General features: G+C 36.3%; 1 pseudogene; it reads left to right on the top strand.

The window, feature by feature from the left end:
* The first annotated feature begins 448 nt into the window (after window positions 1–448).
* Window positions 449–19888, top strand: LOC100795113 (DExH-box ATP-dependent RNA helicase DExH6-like; annotated as a pseudogene).
* Window positions 19889–20734: the final 846 nt, after the last annotated feature.

Below are 20734 nucleotides of genomic sequence, written 5' to 3'. Positions count from 1 at the left end.
AAGTGAGTGATTCATGAGGCTGAAAACTCATGTTAGACTGAAAATTACGAATATTGGCAATGTGGCAGTACTTAAGGCAAATTTGACACTTAAAGTTGGCAAATCAGCCACAACCACGACCTCTACCGAAGCCACCACCACTACGTTCGGCACTACGATCAAGAAAACTGCCACGACCACCACTGCTGCGGCCATATGATCCCCTAGAACCCCCAAAAGCACTGGATTTGTAGGAATTAGAGTGTGCATAGCCTTGAGTGCAATTCAAGGACGGAGAACTCAGCGTTTGAGTTGTAGCGAGCACGGCGAGTTTCATGACCGTAAAATATACAAACACATACTCTAGTATGTAACATTGGCAATTGACAAGGACCAATTAATAATCATATTTTCATGTTGGAACCAAAATATATAAATTTTTTTATTAATTTTTTTTATGTAGTGACAAATGGAGTACAAATGTTTGATTTAACCTTATTTTAAAATAATCTTTTTCCACATAAACTCCTTTAAAATCAAAACTAAACAATAATCTGTTACCCTTTTTCTTCTAGTTTATTTTGGAGTGCCAATTGTTATTTCTTTTACAGATCTCTTACCTTTTTTGTTCTTGAAAAATTCAATGCCCAGTGTTAGCATTGGATTACCTTCTTTCTTAGTATAGCTTCACATGCAGAACCCATGGTTTACACTTCACATTTCATATATTGGCTCATATTTTAAACAACAATCCAAATAAGATTTGAAAGCCGAGGTGGAAGGCAATCATCAATTGTGCTGTGTACAACTGGAGTTCTCTTGAAGGTGCTGGTTTCTACAGGTTCTCATTTTCTGAAGACACGGCTTGTGAAGGATGACATTTCTAGCATAAGTCACATAATTATGGTACTTCATTAACTTTACCTTTTTTATAATAGTCCAACATGATGCTAAATCTTTGGTAAATACTTTGTTTGTGATTCTATTCATTGTTGGGTGGCCACAAATAATTTTTTTAGTATGAATAATCCCTCAGATGTGTTAATTAATTGAAACTTCAAATCTGGCTAGGTAGACCTGCTAGTGTCTTGGACATTACTTTTGGAAATTCTAAGTATATGATTAGATTTGTCTATAGTTATTAGAATCTTATGATTCACGATCCGAATCCCCATGATTTGATACAATTTGGCTACCTACCAATTCATATCATAAGATGGATCTCAAATGACATTGTTTCTTATGATACATGAATTATTCTATGTAATTTTGTATCCTTGATATAAATCACTCAATTCAACAATTTGTTATTACTTCTTTGTTTTACTTTTCTTTCACCAGTTCTCATGAAAAAAATAGAAAGGTCATATAAACTTAACTTGTTAAATGAAAAGGAATTGAGGAAACAGTTCTGACCTAATCCTATTTGATTATTCCATTACTTTATTTGTTAGTTTTTACACTCATTTAATGCATGCACTCTAATTGGCTATTTAATTGCTTCGTTTCTATTCTTCTAAAATAAAGGCTTTGCAAAGTTAAATATGACTAATGATTTTGTTATATAAGACTTTTTATTAATTTGTTTTATCTATTTCTAGTTTAAATTTTTTATGTTGAGCATTATATATTATCTAAATGATATATTTGAATTTTGAAGTGACTTTAATTGTCTCTTAATCTTACAATTTAATGCCAATGATGATTCATGATTCAAAAATTAGCTCGACTATTCATGGTTTGAATCTCAATTTGATAACCTACTATAAAAAGATAGTGCTAATAAAAAAGAAACTAATGTACCCTGGTGCAGAGGCTCTTCTCTTTGAGAAAGTATGGGAGGGGTAATTATACACAACCTTCCCCTTGCATGTGCATAAAGTATGGTATAGTCCTAGATTTTATGTCTTTAGATGCCCACTCACAACTATGATGATAGTCATAATTAAAGGAATAGAAATGTAAATGTTGATATTATTCTTTATAAAAAAATGGTTGATGATTCTCTTAAAAACTTGTGTGAAGTGAAATTCAGTTGTTTTCATTTATCATGTCTTCATGAATCATTGCATAACTTGTGCATATGATGTGCTGCCTTTCCTTAGCATTAAATTTCTTCACAAGATGTCCTTCATTTGTTGTTCAGGATGAAATTCATGAAAGGGACAGTTACTCGAACCTCATGTTATCAATACTCAGGTAGACCATCTAAAGGGACTTATTAGCTTTTCACTTTGTATTGTATTTGAATTAAATGTCGAAAACTAATTCCTGCAACATAATTGATTATAAAATTGGATTGTAGTTGTAGGCTATAGTATTTGGAGATTTCTAGTTAGCAATGGTTTAAATTTTATGCTGTTTAGTGATGCTAATGCTTTCTTCTACCAAATTTTATTGAAAAATCTCTCTTTACTTTCCTTTCCACACTAGTTTTGTTGAAAATCAGAATATAATATTTTGATTCTATTTATAGGCGCATAATCTTTGATTTAGAGAAAACAAAATATCCTCTATTTATGTCAAATTAATGTAATTAACCTATATAAACACGCATCTTCTGTATATTCAAACACAAAATTATCAGTCAATTATTCCTCTGCTTTGTCCTATTTTAACAATGCTTATTTTCTGTTTCATCTGAAAAAATTATTAATTTCTATTTCTTTGCTCTTGTTGCTTTCCATAATTTTGTTGATCCTTTCTTGTACACATCACAAGTTATTCTTAGCATTTCACTTTGTATTCTCTCCTCTAATAAAATCCACTTTTTATATAAAACGTGTTACTGAATGATATGGTATGTGTGATATTAAAAAAGCAAGCTTTTGTTAAAAAAAACTCGATGTTTGTAGTACTTGCTTGTTTATGGTCGTTATATTTAATCTTTTTTGAACAAATTATTTTGTTAAAACCATCAATACAAATAACAATTCAATTTCATATTAATCCTCAAATTACAGTTGCCTATGTCAGTTCCTTCATCCAAGAATAATAGTTTCAGATGATTATGCTAGTGTATTAGAGTATGCTGTTAGTCAACTGTGAAAACAATTTTGTAAACTAATTGTAAGGGCTAACAACACCTATCTTAGAGTTGGTTAGAATCAGTTAGAGTTGGTTAGGTTTTGTTAGTTAGTTACAATTCTATTAGTTAGTTATAATCTGCTACAATAATAGAACAGAGGTCTATATCTACCTCTTTTGTAATCTTCTGTAATTAACTTTGATAATCAGTAAAATCAGCCTTTCTGTTCAACAAGTTTTCTCTTCCTTCTCTCTCTGCCATTTTATTCAACATGGTATCTCTAGCCATTTTTTTGAATTCCTAGTTCCTTTGCAAGGTCCAGTGTTTTGTGTTCATGGCTTTTGCTCCTTCCAGTTCAGTTCCTCAATCATTTCCCAACTCTGTGGCTGAAAAGCTTGATATTCCAACTATCTTCACTGGTGTCAACACGTTGAACCGGTTATTAAGTCACATAGATTGCAACGCTTCATGGTTAATCCGATTATTCCTCCTCGTTATCTCATAGAGGATGATCATGTTGCTGATCGTATCATCCCTGATTATGAAGCCTGGGAGGTCCAAGATCAAACACTCCTGGTATGGCTGTAGTCAACTCTTTCTAAATCAGTGTTGTCGTGTGTTATTGGTTCACATCATTTCTATCAGGTTTGTGATAAAATTCATGAGCATTGTAGCCTTCACACTAAAACTCGAGCACGACAGCTCCACACTGCCATGAGAGCAGTTACTTTTGACGGCAAAACAATTGAGGAGTACTTGTGAAAGATCAAAGGATTTATGGATGAACTTGCTAGTGTTGGTGCCCCTGCTCGTCATGAGGAATACATTGACGCGCTGCTTGAAGGACTGCCGTCGGATTATGCGTCAGTGATTTTTGTTATTGAAAGCAAAAAGCGAACTCCGTCCATCACAGAGATTGAAGCGTTGCTCTATGGACATGAAATTCGACTCATGCGCTACAACAAAGAAGCACAGGTGATGAACTCTGCTTCGATAAATTGTGTGCAAGGCTGTTTCTATCCAAATGCCTATAAAACTGGAGATTCTGGTGGTTCTCGCGGTGCGTATGGTTGTGGTGGTAGTTGTGGTGCCTTTTCGGACTGTGGTGCGAGCCATGGTGGTGGACGATTTGCAAATTTTCAATGTCAAATCTGTCTTAAATTTGGGCACACAGTTAATGTTTGCCATTTTCGGTCTGATGTGACCTTCCATCCTCATGAATCTTTAGCTTTCATTGATCACACTACTTTATAACAAATCTCATACTCTACTAGTTCAGTCAAAACCTCAAACACTTGAGTTAATGTGAATTCCAAGAATCATGGTCCAAATCATAGTTAACCCAGTGCCATGCTCACTAGTTCAACCTCTCAAGGGAATGGGCAAGCTAGTACCACCTGGATTCCAGATTCTGGAGTTAGTTTTCATGTGACTGGAGACTCACAGAATATTAAACAATTCACCCACTTTGATGGACCAGATCAGATATTCATAAGCAGAGGTGAAGGTTTAAGTATTTCTAACATTGGTTCTTCATCATTTATATCTCCTAATGATGTTGGCATAACCTTAGAACTTCACAAGTTACTACATGTTCCTTCAATTTTGAAAAATTTGTTAAGTGTTAGTCAATTCGCCAAAGATAACTCTGTTTTCTTTGAATTTCACCTTCACGTGTGTCTTGTAAAATCTCAGGAGACCAGTAATGTCCTTCTTAAAGGAGTTGTTGGTACTGATGGACTTTACTCCTTTCATAATCTCAAACTTCAGGAGAGTCCTTCACTACTGATGTCTGCTGTTTCAAGTGTTGCCTCTCCTAGTCCAGCTCTCACTATTAATAATAATAGTTCTACTGTAATGTCTGATTCTATTTCTTCTTCTCTCAGTATTGCTAATCTTTGGCATGCTAGGTTAGGGCATCCTAATGATCATGTAATGAAACTTGTTCTCACTCATTGTAATATTTCTTCATCAAATAAAAATTCCACAGGGTTTTGTGCTTCTTGTTGTATGGGTAAATCTCATAGATTACCTTCTCATACTTCTACTTCTATCTAGTCTCCTTTAGAGCTCATTTTTACATATTTGTGGGGACCTTCTCATATTACCTCATATTTTGGTTATAAATATTATGTTTCTTTCATTGATGTTTTCTCCAGGTATACTTGGATATATCCTATAAAGTCCAAAGCTAAAACCATGTTTGTTTTTCAAACTTTCAAGTCCATGGTTGAACTACAACTTAACCTCAAAATCAAAAGTGTCCAGTCTAATTGGGGTGGGAATACAAACCCTTTTCCACACTTTTAGTCTCTTTTGGCATTTCTCACAGACTTACCTGTCCTTACACACATCATCCGAATGGTGTGGTTGAGAGAAACCATAGACATATAATTGATCTGGGTCTCACATTGCTGCATCATGCATCTTTACCTTTGCAATTATGGGATTATGCTTTTACTACATTTGTTTATCTCATTAACAGGCTTCCCACTGCTTCTCTAAAATTTTCCACTCCCTTTGTTACCTTGTTTTAAAAGGAACCTGATTATCATTTTCTTAAAACTTTTGGGTGTGCCTGTTTTCCTTTATTGAGACCAAATCATACACATAAACTGAATTTCTATTCTGAAGAATGTTTATTCCTAGGGTATTCCTCTTCCCATAAGGGTTACAAATGCTTATCTTCTTCTGGTAAAGTGTACATTTCTAAAGATTTTTTGTTCAATGAATTAGGGTTCACCTATTTTGATCTGTTTCCCACCTCTACTAGTTGAGTCACTAACCTTAATTCCTACTTTAGTCTCAATCCAAATGTTTCTCCACCCTCTGTCTTTTCCATTTCTCAGACATCTCAAGTGTCTAATATAGCTTCTATTCCCTTTGTTCCTCCTTGTTTTTCTCCTTTATCAACTCAGTCTTCTGGAACCATTGAGAGTCCTTTATCAACCTTGTTTTTCTACTTCCATTGTATCTTCCTCTGTTCAGCCTGTCATTCAGAGTCTACTACCCTTGCTTCATCCTCTTCAGAATCTATTTCTGTACCAAATTATATACATGTCAATACTCATCCTATGTATGCAAACAAGGTCCAAATCTGGTATTCACAACCCTAGGTTACATCCTTCTCTGTTTCTAACTCATTCTGAGCCTTAAACTATAAAACAGGCTTTGGCAAATGCAAATTGGCTCACTGCTATGCGACAAGAGTATGATGCCCTGCTAAAGAACAAAAGTTGGGACTTGGTATCATTACTTCCTAATGGGCAAGCTATTGGTTTTAAATGGGTTTTTAGGGTAAAGGAAAATGCTGATGGTTCCATTAACAGGTTCAAAGCTCGATTGGTAGCCAAAGGATTTCATCAAGTGCATGGTTTTGGTTTTCATGAAACCTTTTCTCATGTGATCAAACCTGTTACTATTCGGATCATCCTTACTTTGGCTTTGTCTCATGGGTGGAAATTATTTCAACTTGATGTAAATAATGCTTTTCTGAATGGGTCACTTGAAGAAACTATTTTCATGACTCAGCCTCCTAGTTTTGAAGTTGCAGATAAGTCATTGGTATGCAAACTCAACAAAGCCATTTATGGCTTAAAACATGCTCCAAGGCAATGGTTTGACAGGCTAAAATCTACTTTACTATAGTTTGGTTTTATTGGAAGCAAAAGTGATTCATCTTTATTCATTTTTCGCCAACAGATGCATGTTGTTTATCTCTTTGTCAATGTGGATGATATCATTCTAATAGGTAGTTCAATATCACTAATACAACATATTACATACAAGTTAAACACTGCTTTTTCACTCAAGCAACTTGGTCATCTAGATTATTTCCTGGGTCTGGAAATCAAGTATCTACCCAACAATTCTATCCTTATGACTCAGACCAAATACATTAGAGATTTACTTCACAAGACTAACATGGTTGAAGCTCACTCTATCTCTTCTCCAATGGTATCCAACTACAAGTTGTCTCGACATGGTGCTGATGTCTTTCATGATCCAACCTTATACAAGTCTGTAGTTGGTGCGTTACAGTATGCTACCCTTACTAGACTTGAGATTAGTTTTGATGTCAACTAAGTTTGCCAATTTATGGCTGCTCCTTCGGATTCTCACTGGATAGTGGTAAAAAGGATATTAAGGTATCTGAAGGGCACTTTGTTTCATGGTTTGCTTCTTCAACCTACATCTGTTACAAAACCCTTAGTTATTCGAGCTTTTTGTGATGCTGACTGGGCATCAGATGTGGATGACAAGCACTCTACCTCAGGGAATGCTATTTTTCTTGGTCCAAACTTAATCTCTTGGGGCTCTCGAAAGCAGAAAGTTATTGCCAGGTCTAGTACAAAAGCTGAGTATTGCAGTATAGCTCAAACTTCCACTGAATTAACTTGGATTCATACTCTGCTAACAGAATTGCAAGTTTCATTCACTACTGTTATTTTTTTGTGATAATCAGAGTGCAGTTTCTATTCCACACAATCCAATTTTTCACAGCCGTACCAAACACATGGAAATTGATGTCTTTTTTGTAAGAGAGAATATTCTAGTCAATCAGTTTACTATTGTCCATGTTCCAGCTCTATATCAGTGGGCTGATATTCTCACCAAGCCTCTTTCTGCATCATGATTTGAAGTTCTTCAAGGCAAACTCAATGTGAAGAGTGTTTCTATTGAAAACTCTTCCCCTTGAGTTTGAGGGGGGTATTAAAGCATACTGCTAGTCAATTGTGAAAATAGTTTTGTAAACTAATTGTAAGGGCTACTAGTAAAATAGAGGTCTATATATATCTCTTTTGTTAGAGTTGGTTAGAATCAGTTAGAGTTGGTTAGGTTTCGTTAGTTAGTTACAATTTTGTTAGTTAGTTACAATCTGTTACAATAACAAAATAGAGGTCTATATATATACCTCTTTTGTAACCTTCTGTAATTAACTTTGATAATCAGTAAAATCATCCTTTCTGTTCAACAAGTTTTCTCTTCCTTCTCTCTCTCTCAGTTTATTCAACATAGTGCCACAACTTCACACGTGCATATGAACACGCTTCTTGCTTCTTCATGCTGATCTATTAGACAATTTGTCAAATGACTAGTGTTATAATATATGACATTTTTTTGTGTTGGGAATCATTTATTTAGTTTCTTTTCTTTTTATTTAATTTAATTTTCCTTCTCCCCTTGAAGCATTATATTATATATTTAAAATCATTCTTGATATTCTTCATTTAAAAAAATCTTGGTCTTCGATATAGTATCAGAGCTTCTGTGAACATAGTTAGAAGTTTGATCTCTACCATCCCCATTACTTGTAATTAAGTTAATTTTTTGCTCAATGTAAAACGGTCCCTTCCTTTGTTCTCGCCTTAGGACCAAATAAATAATGGGGTTTGTTAGAGATATGAAATCTTTTTGGGCTTCTTCCTAAATTCTAAAGCTTTAAGGTGAATTGGTCCTTGATAGGTTGTATATAAATATCACCCTGGTTTTTGGAGTAGTATCTCTGATTTTTTTTTTAACTTGTATGCAGAGAGATGCTCCCTTCAAATCCCCACCTATGTCTGGTCTGTTCAATGTTCTTATATTGATTTATTTGTTTCTTTTTCATCCAGTCAATTGATTATTTAATTCATAACTGAATATGCATATCATTTTTCAACTTTTTTTACCAATCTTTGTAACCTTTATCTTCCCTCCTGTTGTTGTGATATTACAGATACTAATGAGTGCCAGTGTTGATGCTGCAAGATTTTCTCAATATTTTGGTGTCTGCCCAATTATCTATGTTCCAGGGCTCACATATCCGGTACCTATATATACACTATACAGTATTCGTTTGTGAATAAACTACCAACTAGTTTCATTTGACTGCAATGTCTACTTGCTCTGTCGTCAGGTCAAAACTTACTACTTGGAGGATGTACTTTCTATTATAAAATCAGGAGCAGATAACCATGAGCTAAGTCAGGTAGAAAAGTTGTCTCTAGATGATGCGATTAATTTGGCTTGGTCTAATGATGAGTGGTGCTCACTGTTAGAGCTTGTTTATTCAAAAGCTAGCCCAAAGGTGTTTGATTATCAGCATTCATTAATTGGCCTCAATCCATTAATGGTTTTTGCTAGAAAAGGTAAAGTAGGTTATATGTGCATGCTCTTATCTTTAGGGGAAAACTGTCATTTAAGAGCCAAAGATGGAACAACTGCGTTGGAGATTTCTGAGAAGGAAAATCAACAAGTAGTTGTTGAATTGCTGAAGAAGCACATGGATAATGATTTTTCCAACCAAGAAGGGAAGAATTTACTAGATAAATATCTTGCGACAGTCAACCCTAAAGTTGTTGATGTTGTTCTGATAGAGCAATTGATAAAAAAAATATGTATGCAGCCATTGAGCAAGAGCAGGATTTTATGCCCCCAAGCCTTGGTTGCCGCAAAATTTTTCTCTCTACCAATATTGCTGAAACTGCTGTGACTCTTGATGATATAGTGTATGTTATAGACATTGGGCTTGTGAAAGAAAAAAGTTATGATCCTTATCATAATGTGTTTACTCTCCAATCATCTTGGATTTCTAAAGCAAGTGCTAAGCAAAGAGAGGGATGTGCTAGTCGTTGTCATCTTGGAATTTGTTATCGTCTATATTCAAAAGTTCAAGTAGCTTCCTTGCCAGATTTTCAGGTTCCTGAAATTAAGAGAATGCTTATTGAGGAGCTTTGTCTGCAGGTATTTAGCTTCCCTAATTGATATCTGAAAATTTAGTGATTCTTATATTCCATTATAGAAGGATAAAGTTCTGTATAATCTCCCAAAAATGTAATGAGATAAATATCAAAAAATGAGAAAAAGAAATGGTTTTTATGCTACATCAGAGAATTCACAATGATTCTATATTAGGTGATCCCAATGGGTTGGTTTCCTTTAGCTGAAGGAATTATAGTTAGTAATTATTAATTATATTTTTAGTAGAATGAGCAGAGTATGCTATAAATAAATATAAATGCATGAATTTTACACTAGAGAGGGTGAGATGGATTTGGAAGATTAATAAAGGAATATATAGAACTCTGTTATCTTGCTTGGGAGTTAAATCATATAAGAAATAAATGAAATGTCAAATATGTCTTTTTATGACCTGTAACACTGGAATTCCAATCAGCAGTGGGGATGGGGAGGTTTTGTGCTTAAAGAAAAAATAAAAAGACTCAAAGAAAGGCTGAAGATTTGGAATAGGGAAAATTCGGAGATACTCTTAAGAAGGTCAAGAAGATTGAGGCTGACTTAAACAAGATGGAAGAGGATACAATCCATAGACAACTATCTCCCCAAGAAGTGTTGACAAAGAAACAACTACAAGAAGCATTATGGGTAGCTGCTCAATCGCATGAGTCTCTTCCAAGGTAGAAGGCGAGGCCTAGATGGATCAAAGAAGGCGATTGCAAATCACGTTGCTTTCACTTGTTGATGAATGCTAATCGCAGGAACAATTCTCTAAAATGAATCATGTCTGATGGAACCTGGATTTACAAGCCAGCACGAGTGAAAGAGGAAGTCAGATTGTTTTTCTTGCAAAGATTTCAAGAACCTGATCATCATAGACCCCGGCTGGATGGAATCTCTTTTCAGACTATTGATCAACCACAAAATGATATGCTGCTGGGATATTTTCAAGAGGAAGAAGTAAAATAGGCTATAAGGGACTGTGGGAGTGACAAAAGTCCAGGCCCAGATGGACTAAACTTCAAGTTCATCAAGAAATTCTGGCATATACTCAAACCTGATGTCCTTCAGTTTCTAGCTGAATTCCATGCAAATGGAACTTTCCCAAGGGGTTGTAATGCATCTTTTATAGCCCTTGTGAATGTATGTATACATGATTTTGATGATGTCAAAGAAGAATCTAACAAGGCTGCTTCAAATGATAAGCATTTGCTTCAAGAATAATTCAAGATTGCTTCAACAAACAAAGCCTTGTTTCAAGATTCACTAAAGATCAAGCCTTGCCTTAAAACAAAGTGCTTTCAAGACATGCAAGGCTCTGGTAATCGATTACCAGGAAGTGTAATCGATTACCAGAAGACAGGGTTGAGAAATAGTTGTTGAAAAAGGTTTTGAATTTAATTTTCAACATGTAATCGATTACCATATGTCTGTAATCGATTACCAGCAACGAAACTTTGGAAATTCAAATTCAAAAGTCATAACCCTTCAAATTATAACTGTGTAATCGATTACACAAACATTGTAATCGATTACCAGTGGAAAGTTTTCAGAAAATCTGCCAACAGTCACATCTTTTCATTAGATTTGTGAATGGTCATCAAAGGCCTATAAATAGGTGACTTGGGCACGAATTTTATGCAGAGAGTTTTGCTTGACAAAAATGTCTTATCCTCTCAAAAGACAATGAGAGAGATTCCAAAAGAACTTCATTGTCAAATGCTCTCTCAAAAGAAATCCTTGGCCAAACACTTGCAAAATCTATAAGGATTCCTACATGATCTTTATTGTAATATTCTTCTCTTGAAGAGAGAATTCTTCTTTCATTCTTCTTATTCAATAATATTGGTTAAGAGACTGTGAGTCTCTTGTTGTAAAGGATTCCTGAACACAAGGGATGGGTTGTCCCTGTGTGGTTCAGACTTTGTAATGGATTTTACAAAGATAGTGGAAATCTCAAGTGGGTTGCTTGAGTACTGGACATAGGCACGGGTTGTGGCCGAACCAGTATAAAACTGTGTTTGCATTCTCTCTTCCCTTATCTCATTTATGTTATTGCAATCAATTTTGCCTTGCATGTTTATAGAACATTATTAAATTGATTGTTGTTGCTTCTTCTGCATTCTAAGTTTATCCCTCTTAAGATTATTGAGGCTACAAGGTCCAACAGCCCTAATTCCAAAGATGGCTGACCCACAACTCCTAAATGATTACAGACCTATTTCTTTAATAGGCTGTATGTGCAAGATAGTGGCCAAGCTGTTGGCTAAAAGAATGAAGATGGTGATGCCGCTCATAATTGATGAAACCCAATCTGCTTTCGTAGGGGGTTGAAATCTGTTACACAATTTGATGATAGCAAATGAGGTGATCGAAGAAGCTAAAAGGAGCAAAAAATCATGCCTTGTGTTTAAAGTAGACTATGAGAAGGCATATGATTCAGTATCATGGGATTTCTTGTTATACATGCTGAGAAGAACATGCTTTAGCTCCAAATGGATCAAATGGATTGAGGGGTGTTTAAGATCTGTATCTATTTCGATTCTAGTGAATGGAAGCCCCTCAGCTGAGTTCATTCCACAAAGAGAACTCAGGCAAGGGGATCCATTAGCACCCCTTCTCTTTAATGTGGTTGTTGAAGCTCTAAATAGGTTGTTGAAGAAAGCTGTGGAGAAAAACTTGTTCAGAGGTTTTCCAGTGGGTTCAAACAATGCAAGAATAAGCATACTCCAATACGCGGACGACACAATTTTCTTTGGTGAGGCAACAATGGAGAATGTCAAGGTTATGATGCAATCCTACCCCGCAAAGGCATTGGATAGAAGACTCCAAGTAGATTGGGCTAGAGATCCAAGGGAAGGCCCTAGGGTTCTCATAAGCCTTAGGGTAGATTTCGAACCCATGGGCTAAGTAAGAGTCCGCTTATCTATGTAAATATTAGAATAGGTTTTTCCTTCGTTTGGGCCTTGTATTTTGGCCATTCTAGTAGTATAGGGTTTTAGCCTTGTATTTCGGGGCATTTTGAGTAGTCTTTGTAGTAGGGACTTTTTTTGTATTTTCATGTATTTTGTCATGGGGGTGAGATTAGCTATTATTGGGTGTGTGTAGCTATGGTCTAGCTTCTCATCTCAAGGAGGTGAGCTTAGCTATTAGAGAGGTATGTGTAGCTAAGCTCTAGCTTCTTTAGAAATCTTCTTAAGGAAGCTTCTCAAGGAGGTGAGCTTAGTTATGAGAGGGGTGTGTGTAGCTAAGCTTTAGCTTCTCAAGGAAGTTTTCTCAAAGAAGCTTCTCAAGGAATTTTTCTCAAGAAAGCTTCTCAAGGAAGCTACCTAGTCTATAAATAGAAGCATGTGTAACACTTGTTGTAACTTTGATGAATGAGAGTCTTGTGAGACACAACTCAAAGTTCAATTTCTCTCCCTTTTTCTTCCTTCAATTTCGTGCTCCCCCCTCTCTCTTTCTCTCCCTCTTTCTTTTCCTCCATTGAAGCATCCTCTCCAAGCTTCTTATCCAAGGCTCATTTTGGTGGTGAAGCTCCTTCTTCCATGGCTTATTCCCTAGTGGATGGCGCCTCCTCTCACCTATTCTCCTTTGTCTTCCACTGCATCTCCATGGTGGAAAATCACCATTGAAGCTCAAAGATCCAGCCTCCATAGAAGCCCCACAAGCAAGCTTCCATCAGGTTATTAAAGCTATCCTGAGGACTTTCGAACTCGCACCAGGTCTCAAAATTAACTTTGCAAAAAGCAGTTTTGGAGCAATAAGAGTGCCTGATCAGTGGAAGCAACTTGCAGCCAATTACTTGAATTGTAATTTGTTGGCCATTCCTTTTGTGTACTTGGGCATACCCATTGGGGCAAACCTGAGGCGATGTCAGTTGTAGGATCCCATCATTAATAAGTGTGAGAGAAAATTAGCTAAGTGGAAGCAAAGACACGTTTCCTTTGGGGGGAGAGTGACCCTTATACAGTCGGGACTAACATCGATTCCCATTTACTTCTTTTCATTTTTTAGGGTCCCTAATAGAGTGGTGGATAAGCTGGTGAGCTTACAACAAAGATTCCTTTGGGGTGGCAGACCTGAGCATAACAAGATTGCTTGGATTAAGTGGGAGACCGTGTGCCTACCAAAAGAAAAAGAAGGACTAGGCCTCAAGGACATTAAGACTTTAAATCTTGCATTGCTTGGCAAATGGAAATGGAATCTCTTTCAGCATCAAGGACAACTATGGGCTACGGTATTGGAGTCAAAATATGGTGGTTGGAGGAGCCTGGATACAACATCTAGAGTTACCAATGAATTAATATGGTGGAGGGACTTAAAAATGGCTTTTCTTCACATGCAACAGGGACGGGCTCTCCAAAATGGAACGATGTGGAGGGTTGGATGTGGTGATAGGATCAAGTTCTGGGAGGATATATGGGTTAGTTGGGAGGAAACATTATCAGCAAAATACCCTAGATTATATCTCATTTCTTGCCAGCAAAATCAAATCATTAGGAAGATGGGAGATCAAAAGGACATAGGATGAGAGTGGGATTTCATATGGAGGAGGCCACTATTCGACAATGAGATTGCCACAGTTTTTAGTTTCCTAAGAGATGTTGAAGGCAAGATAATACAGCAACATAGAAGTGATGAGTGGGTGTGGAAGGCAGATCCAAGCGGCAATTATTTGGCACAAAGTGCTTACAATATGTTAAGGGGGAAACAGTCGAGGAGAGTCAAAATAATGTTTTGAGGAACTATGGAAAATAAAGATCCCAAGCAAAATTTCATTCTTTGCCTGGAGGTTACTCAGAGACAGGTTGCCAACAGGAACAAACTTACAAAGGCGGCAGGTGCAGACCAATGACTTGTCTTGTCCATTCTGCAGAAACATGGAGGAGGATTCAGCCCACTTGTTTATCCACTGCAACAAAATCCAACCTATTTGGTGGGAATCCCTGTCTTGGTTGAATATACAAGGTCTTTTCCCACAAACCCCAAAGCAACATTTTCTCCAACATGCATCTATTTTGGCTGAGGGCATAAGGGTCAATAGGTGGCAGTGCTGGTGGCTAGCTTTGACATGGTCCACATGGCAGCATAGGAACAACATATTGTTTGCCAACGTAACATTGAATGGCAACAAAGTGTTTGAAGATGCAATATTCTTACTTTGGACTTGGCTTAGAAGTTTGGAGAAAGATTTTACAATGCATTTTAACCAATGGTCGAGTAATCTTAGGAATGGTTTTGTCTATTAGCTGAGGATAGCAGCATAGGATAACAATATATACAGCCTTATGTTCATAGCCATCGTTTGGTTCCTATCGAGACTGTGCTAAGTCTGATATACGGAACCAATTGTATGGTCTATCTCAACTATGTATCTTTGTACCTCTGGTACTTCGAAATATATATATATATATATATATATATATATATATATATATATATATATATATATATATATATATATATATATATATATATATATATATATATATATATATATTATTTTTGCCGATAAAAAAATGACCTGTAAGTTAATTTCTTTCATTCTACCCAAATTTTAGGGTAACAGAATTTTGGTATTTGAGAACAAAGGGGGAATATTTCTCCTCAAGTATATTTCAATTCCAATCTTTTATTGATGCCCAAACTATGTCTTCCCCTCTTTTTCTGTCACCAAAACTTTTCAAGTACAATTTCATCCATATCAGTACTCTTGGGTTATGGGTAGTTTTTTAAGTGTTGTGCTTAGAGAAGGATTTTTTAAGAGACTCTGATAAATAACCAAGATTGTTGAATTTTACTTCCTTGCTTTGCCTCCCTCTTTATTTTTTGCTTTTCATACTTTTTTTTGTCTTTCCCTCACTGTTGTATTATTAGAGTTTTTTTTTTTGGATCTGCAAAAATAATATTATATATTAGATAAGTTTCAATACAAGTTGTACTGTGATTTTTACAATCACCAATGAAGTCTCCCATGTGGAGGTTTGGTTCCCTAATACAATACTAATCATGATGGATTAAAGAACCGAAACTCTAAGTATATATTGGTGATTCCTATATATGGAGCTATTTTCCACTAATTAGGTTGTAAAGACAAACCATAGTGAACGGTGCCTTTAAGATACCTCAATATTCTCTTTACTGCTTGCCAATGTTGTTCAGTGGGAGCACCCATGAATTGGCAGACTTTGTTGATCGAAAAACTGATTTCTGGCCTAGTAATTGTTGCATACTGCAATGCACCAACTACTGACTTGTAGAGTGTAGGATCAGCAAAGTCTTCAGAAGCTGCTTTGGAGAGCTTACAGCCACCAAGCATGGGAGAAGAGATGGGATTGACCTCATCCATTTCAGTCTTAGTCAACAAATCCCTAATGTACTTAGATTGGGTAAGTAAAAGAGAGCCATTGGACTGACCCTTGACCTCTATGCACAAAAAATAATCAAGGTCACCCAAATCTTTGAGATAACTCCAAATTCAGCTTGGAAACTAAGGATTTGATGAAGATGGGATTGCTGCCAGTGACAATAATGTCATGTACATACACCAACATATAAACCACAGTAAACAAATCCTTGTAGACAACGAGTTAGGCATCACATTTGCTGGGTTGGAAACTGTAGGAGAGGAGAGCGCTCTTGAGCTTTTCAAACCATGCCCTTGGGGCTTGTTTTAGGCCATAGATAGCCTTGTTTAGCTTGCAAACAAGACCCTTATTCTCGTGCTCAAAACCAAGAGGTTGAGTCATGTAGACTTCCTCTTGAAGGACACCATTTAAAAAGGCATTGTTGGCATCTAATTGCTGGAGCTTCTACATGCGCAATTGATGAGCTCGAGCTTGTGTATGCAAATGGAAGTAGTCGTGAATCTTCTCCCAGAATTGATAGGAATGAGTGAAATTCAAGCACTTGAGAAAGGATCATCTTCAATAATGTCAAATGAAGCCTGGTTAACAGAACCTGATCTTGCTGTTCCCAAATTTCATGTGCAGGATTTTCAATTCCTGCATCCAGATTGAAGGATTCACTACAAATCGATGAAGCTTGTGAGATTTTATCATTGGTTCTACTTGATGACACCAGAATAGATAGTTGGAATCATCAAGCTTTTCTGAAATCGAAGGAAAAGATTGATGTGAATGATGAGAGGAAGTGGACACAGCAAAATTGTTTTCTGCCATTGATGAATCCTTCTAAGAGATTGGACATTAGATCCTCCAGGTTCTGAGTCTGTACGAAATGCTGTTGGAGTTCTTCAAGAGATTGGGGCATTGTCAGTTGATGAACAACTCACTCAGCTAGGGCAGAAGCTTGGCTGTCTTCCTATTCATCCATCAACAGGCAGAATGCTTATTTTTTCCATATTGATGATATGTCTTGATCCAGCTTTAACTCTTGCTTGTGCATTCGAGTTTAATGATCCATTTGTGCATCCCATTTTACCTGATGAAAAGAAGAGAGCTTCAGCTGCTAGATCTGAGCTTGGTTCTTTGTATGGGGGTTGTGGTGACCAGTTTGCTATAGTAGCAGCATTTGAATGCTGGCATAATTCAAAGGAAATGGGTCTAGAATCACGGTTTTGTTCTCATTACTTTGTTTCTCAAAGCATTATGAACAAGTTATCTGGAATGCGTAAGAATTTAGCAGCAGAACTATATCAGAATGGGCTTATTCATGGGCAGTTTACAAGCTATTGCTCAAATGCCCACGATCCTGGTATACTTAAAGTTATTTTAGTAGCAGGGATGTATCCAATGGTTGGGAAACTGTTTTTTCCTTCCAAAAGTGGAAAAAAGATTTTCGTTAAAACTAAAAGTGGCAATAATGTTTCCTTAAATAGTCATTCTATAAATTCTGAGTTGTCACCACAGGAAAGTGTTGGATCAAGTGGCCTCGGAATAATTAAGAAGGGGGGTTGAATTAATTATTACTAGACCTTTACTAATTAAAAATTATCCTTCTTAGGCTTTTACTATAATGTTAAGAAAATAAAGAACAAAGATAGAAACTTAACCAAAAGTAAAAGTGATAATTAAAGTGCACAGTGGAAATTAAAAGAGTAGGGAAGAAGAAGATAAACACACAAGAGTTTTATACTGGTTCGACAACAACCCGTGCCTACATCCAGTCCCCAAGCAACCTATGGTCCTTGAGATTTCTTTTCAACCTTGTAAATTCCTTTACAGGCAAAGATCCACAAGGGATGTACCCTCCCTTGTTCTCTTTGAACAACTTAGTGGATGTACCCTCCACTAGAACTGATCCACAAGAGATGTACCCTCTCTTGTTCTCAGTCACAACAACCCAAGTAGATGTACCCTCTACTTGTACCACAAAGGATGTACCCTCCAATGTGTTAAGACAAAGTTCTCAGGCAGTTAGTCCTTTGAAACTTTGTGAATGGGGAAACAAAAGAATTCTCAGGCGGTTAGTCCTTTGAAATCTTTTGTTTATGGGAAAGGGAAGAATCAAAAGAATTCTCAGACTATGTCGTTTTGAATTCTTTGACAAGGGAGAAGGGAGACATAAAAGAATTCAGGCGGTTAGTCCTTGGTGAATTTTTTTTGGCAAAGGGAGAAGGGAATGAAAAAGATGAATAGCACAAGTTTTGTTTTCAAGGTTTTGAAAACCAGAAAACTTAAGAAAGCTTTTAACAAAGGAAGAAGAAGAAGAAATGTTCAAAGAGACTCAAGGGTTGTAAAGGATTGAAATCAATGTATTCAATTGTATTTAAAATGCAAGTTAAGGTCTTGCTTTTATAGACTCTTCATGTCTGGTCAAGAAAACCAATAGAAGAGTTATAACTTTTAGAAAAACTTGAAAACCATTGGAAGAGTTACATCTTTTGATTTTTATTCAAAACTTATCACTGGTAATCGATTACCAAATCATTGTAATCGATTACACAAAGCATTTTTGTGAAAGGATGTGACTCTTCACATTTGAATTTGAATTTCAACGTTCAAACACACTAGTAATCGATTACCAAATCATTGTAATCGATTACACCATTTTGAAATCAATTGGAATGTTGTAAATTCAGTTGAAAGCTTTTTGAAAACAATCTTTGCTACTGGTAATCGATTACAATAAACTGGTAATCGATTACCAGAAAGTAAAAATTCTTTGGTAAAAGGTTTTGTGAAAAATTCAGGTGCTACTCAATGTTTTGAAAAACTTTTTAGTACTTATCTTGATTGAGTCTTTTCTTGATTCTTGAATCTTGTTCTTGATTATTCTTGATTCTTGATTCTTGAAAACTTGAAACTTGAAACTTCTCTTGATTCTTGAATTGTTCTTGACTCAATCTTGAAATCATTCTCATGGGCTTTTTGTCATCATCTTTGTTATCATCAAAACACCTTGAATCAATCTTGATTCATCATCATGAAGCAATGAAGCTTGCTTCTACAGAAAGTTTTTATTTCTCTCTAGTTGTATATAATGAGAATGAGATAACTAGCCATGACTGCGGCATGTGCATAAGGAACTGTACTGTTGTTGGACTACTTCCATTATTCTTGCTTTCCAAAGAGATCATTGTTGCTCCAACAAAGGATTGTACAGAGGAACACGAGTCTTTGTCTTCTGATGATGTAGTTAGAGTAATCATAGATCAGTGGATTTATTTTGAGTCAACAACACTTGATGCTTGTCAGATGAACTACTTAAGAGAAAAATTATCAGCAACAATTTTAGACAAAGTATCCTGATATTTATTTATTTTTACTTTCAGATTAGATCTTGTAACCATCTTATTCCTTTTCTTTCAATCTGCTTGATATAGTTGTTTGTTTTCAAGTGACACATTCAACAGATGTTCTTCCTCATGTTCTACGGTCTACTGTGGATGTCTTAGCTTGCATTATGTCTTGTCATGGGCTTTCTGGCATACCACAAACCTCAGATTGTGCTAACACACACCAGATCAATCCTTCTGAAGTGAAGGTATCTGAACCTGAGGCCCATGAAAATCCAAGTAACCAATCTAGTCAAAATGCTCCAATAGGTTTGGTGTGCTCAACCCCAACAAAGCATACAGATAAGACTCATGAAGGATTTTGTACAGGGCTTATAAATCACAATGACGTGCCTTCTTCTGGAACTAGCATATCCACATCCAATGGCACAGAAAATCCAGGTGATCATCCTACAAGTTAGAACACTAAAACAGGTTCAGGTTGCTCCATCCAGTTAGCACATATAAATGATGATGCAACCATGACTGATGTGACACCTTCTAAAGATCCAGATCCAACAATGTGGTGGGATGCTTCAAAAGGTATGGGCTGAAGTTGCAAATTTTCCTTCTTTTTTCCATTGTTAGTTGAAGGCATGTTTTAAGTTGTGGTCTACAAGCACAAATGCAAATACAATATTGTGGTTTTGGACGTCTCCACAATCATTTGTCAATTTCTCGCAATATTTCTCACATTGGTGGGTGTGATTCAAATTGTTCATTTATGGGCAATTCACAGGGGGGCGCTATCAAAAGGTTTCAGTTGAGTGGATTTTTACTGAGGTGGGATGGATCAAATCTAATGTAGATGGGTCATATAAGGCTCTGCAACATCTTACTAGTTGTTCAGGAGTTTTTCGTGATTCCACAGGTTCTTGGTGTTTTGGCTTTGCTCTAAATCTTGGAAACTTGTCTTGTGGGTAACCCTTGTTTAAATTAAGTGAATTTGAGGATTATGTTAGGGTCCTTAGTGTGTCTTTCATTATAGAAGAACATGTGTTTATTAGGTGTGACAAACTGCAATATCTTATTTTATTCCTTCATCTTGTGTTAGATCATCGGATTCAACAAAACCTGGTATTCATCAGTTTATTGTGGTATCTGAGATGTGGAGTGTCCTCACTGCCCTCAAGCTTGTGAAAGAGAAGGGCATTTCACAGCTATGGATTGAGACTGATTCTACTTCAGCAGTGGATTATATTTTAAATAAACGCGTGCAGAAAGGTGATCCTTTTGCTCCTCTTGTTGAGTCCATACTTGAGTTGATG

The sequence above is a fragment of the Glycine max genome, chromosome 18 (assembly GCF_000004515.6).
Source record: "Glycine max cultivar Williams 82 chromosome 18, Glycine_max_v4.0, whole genome shotgun sequence".
Lineage (NCBI taxonomy): Eukaryota > Viridiplantae > Streptophyta > Magnoliopsida > Fabales > Fabaceae > Glycine > Glycine max.
This window is presented reverse-complemented; position numbering and strand designations above follow the sequence as displayed.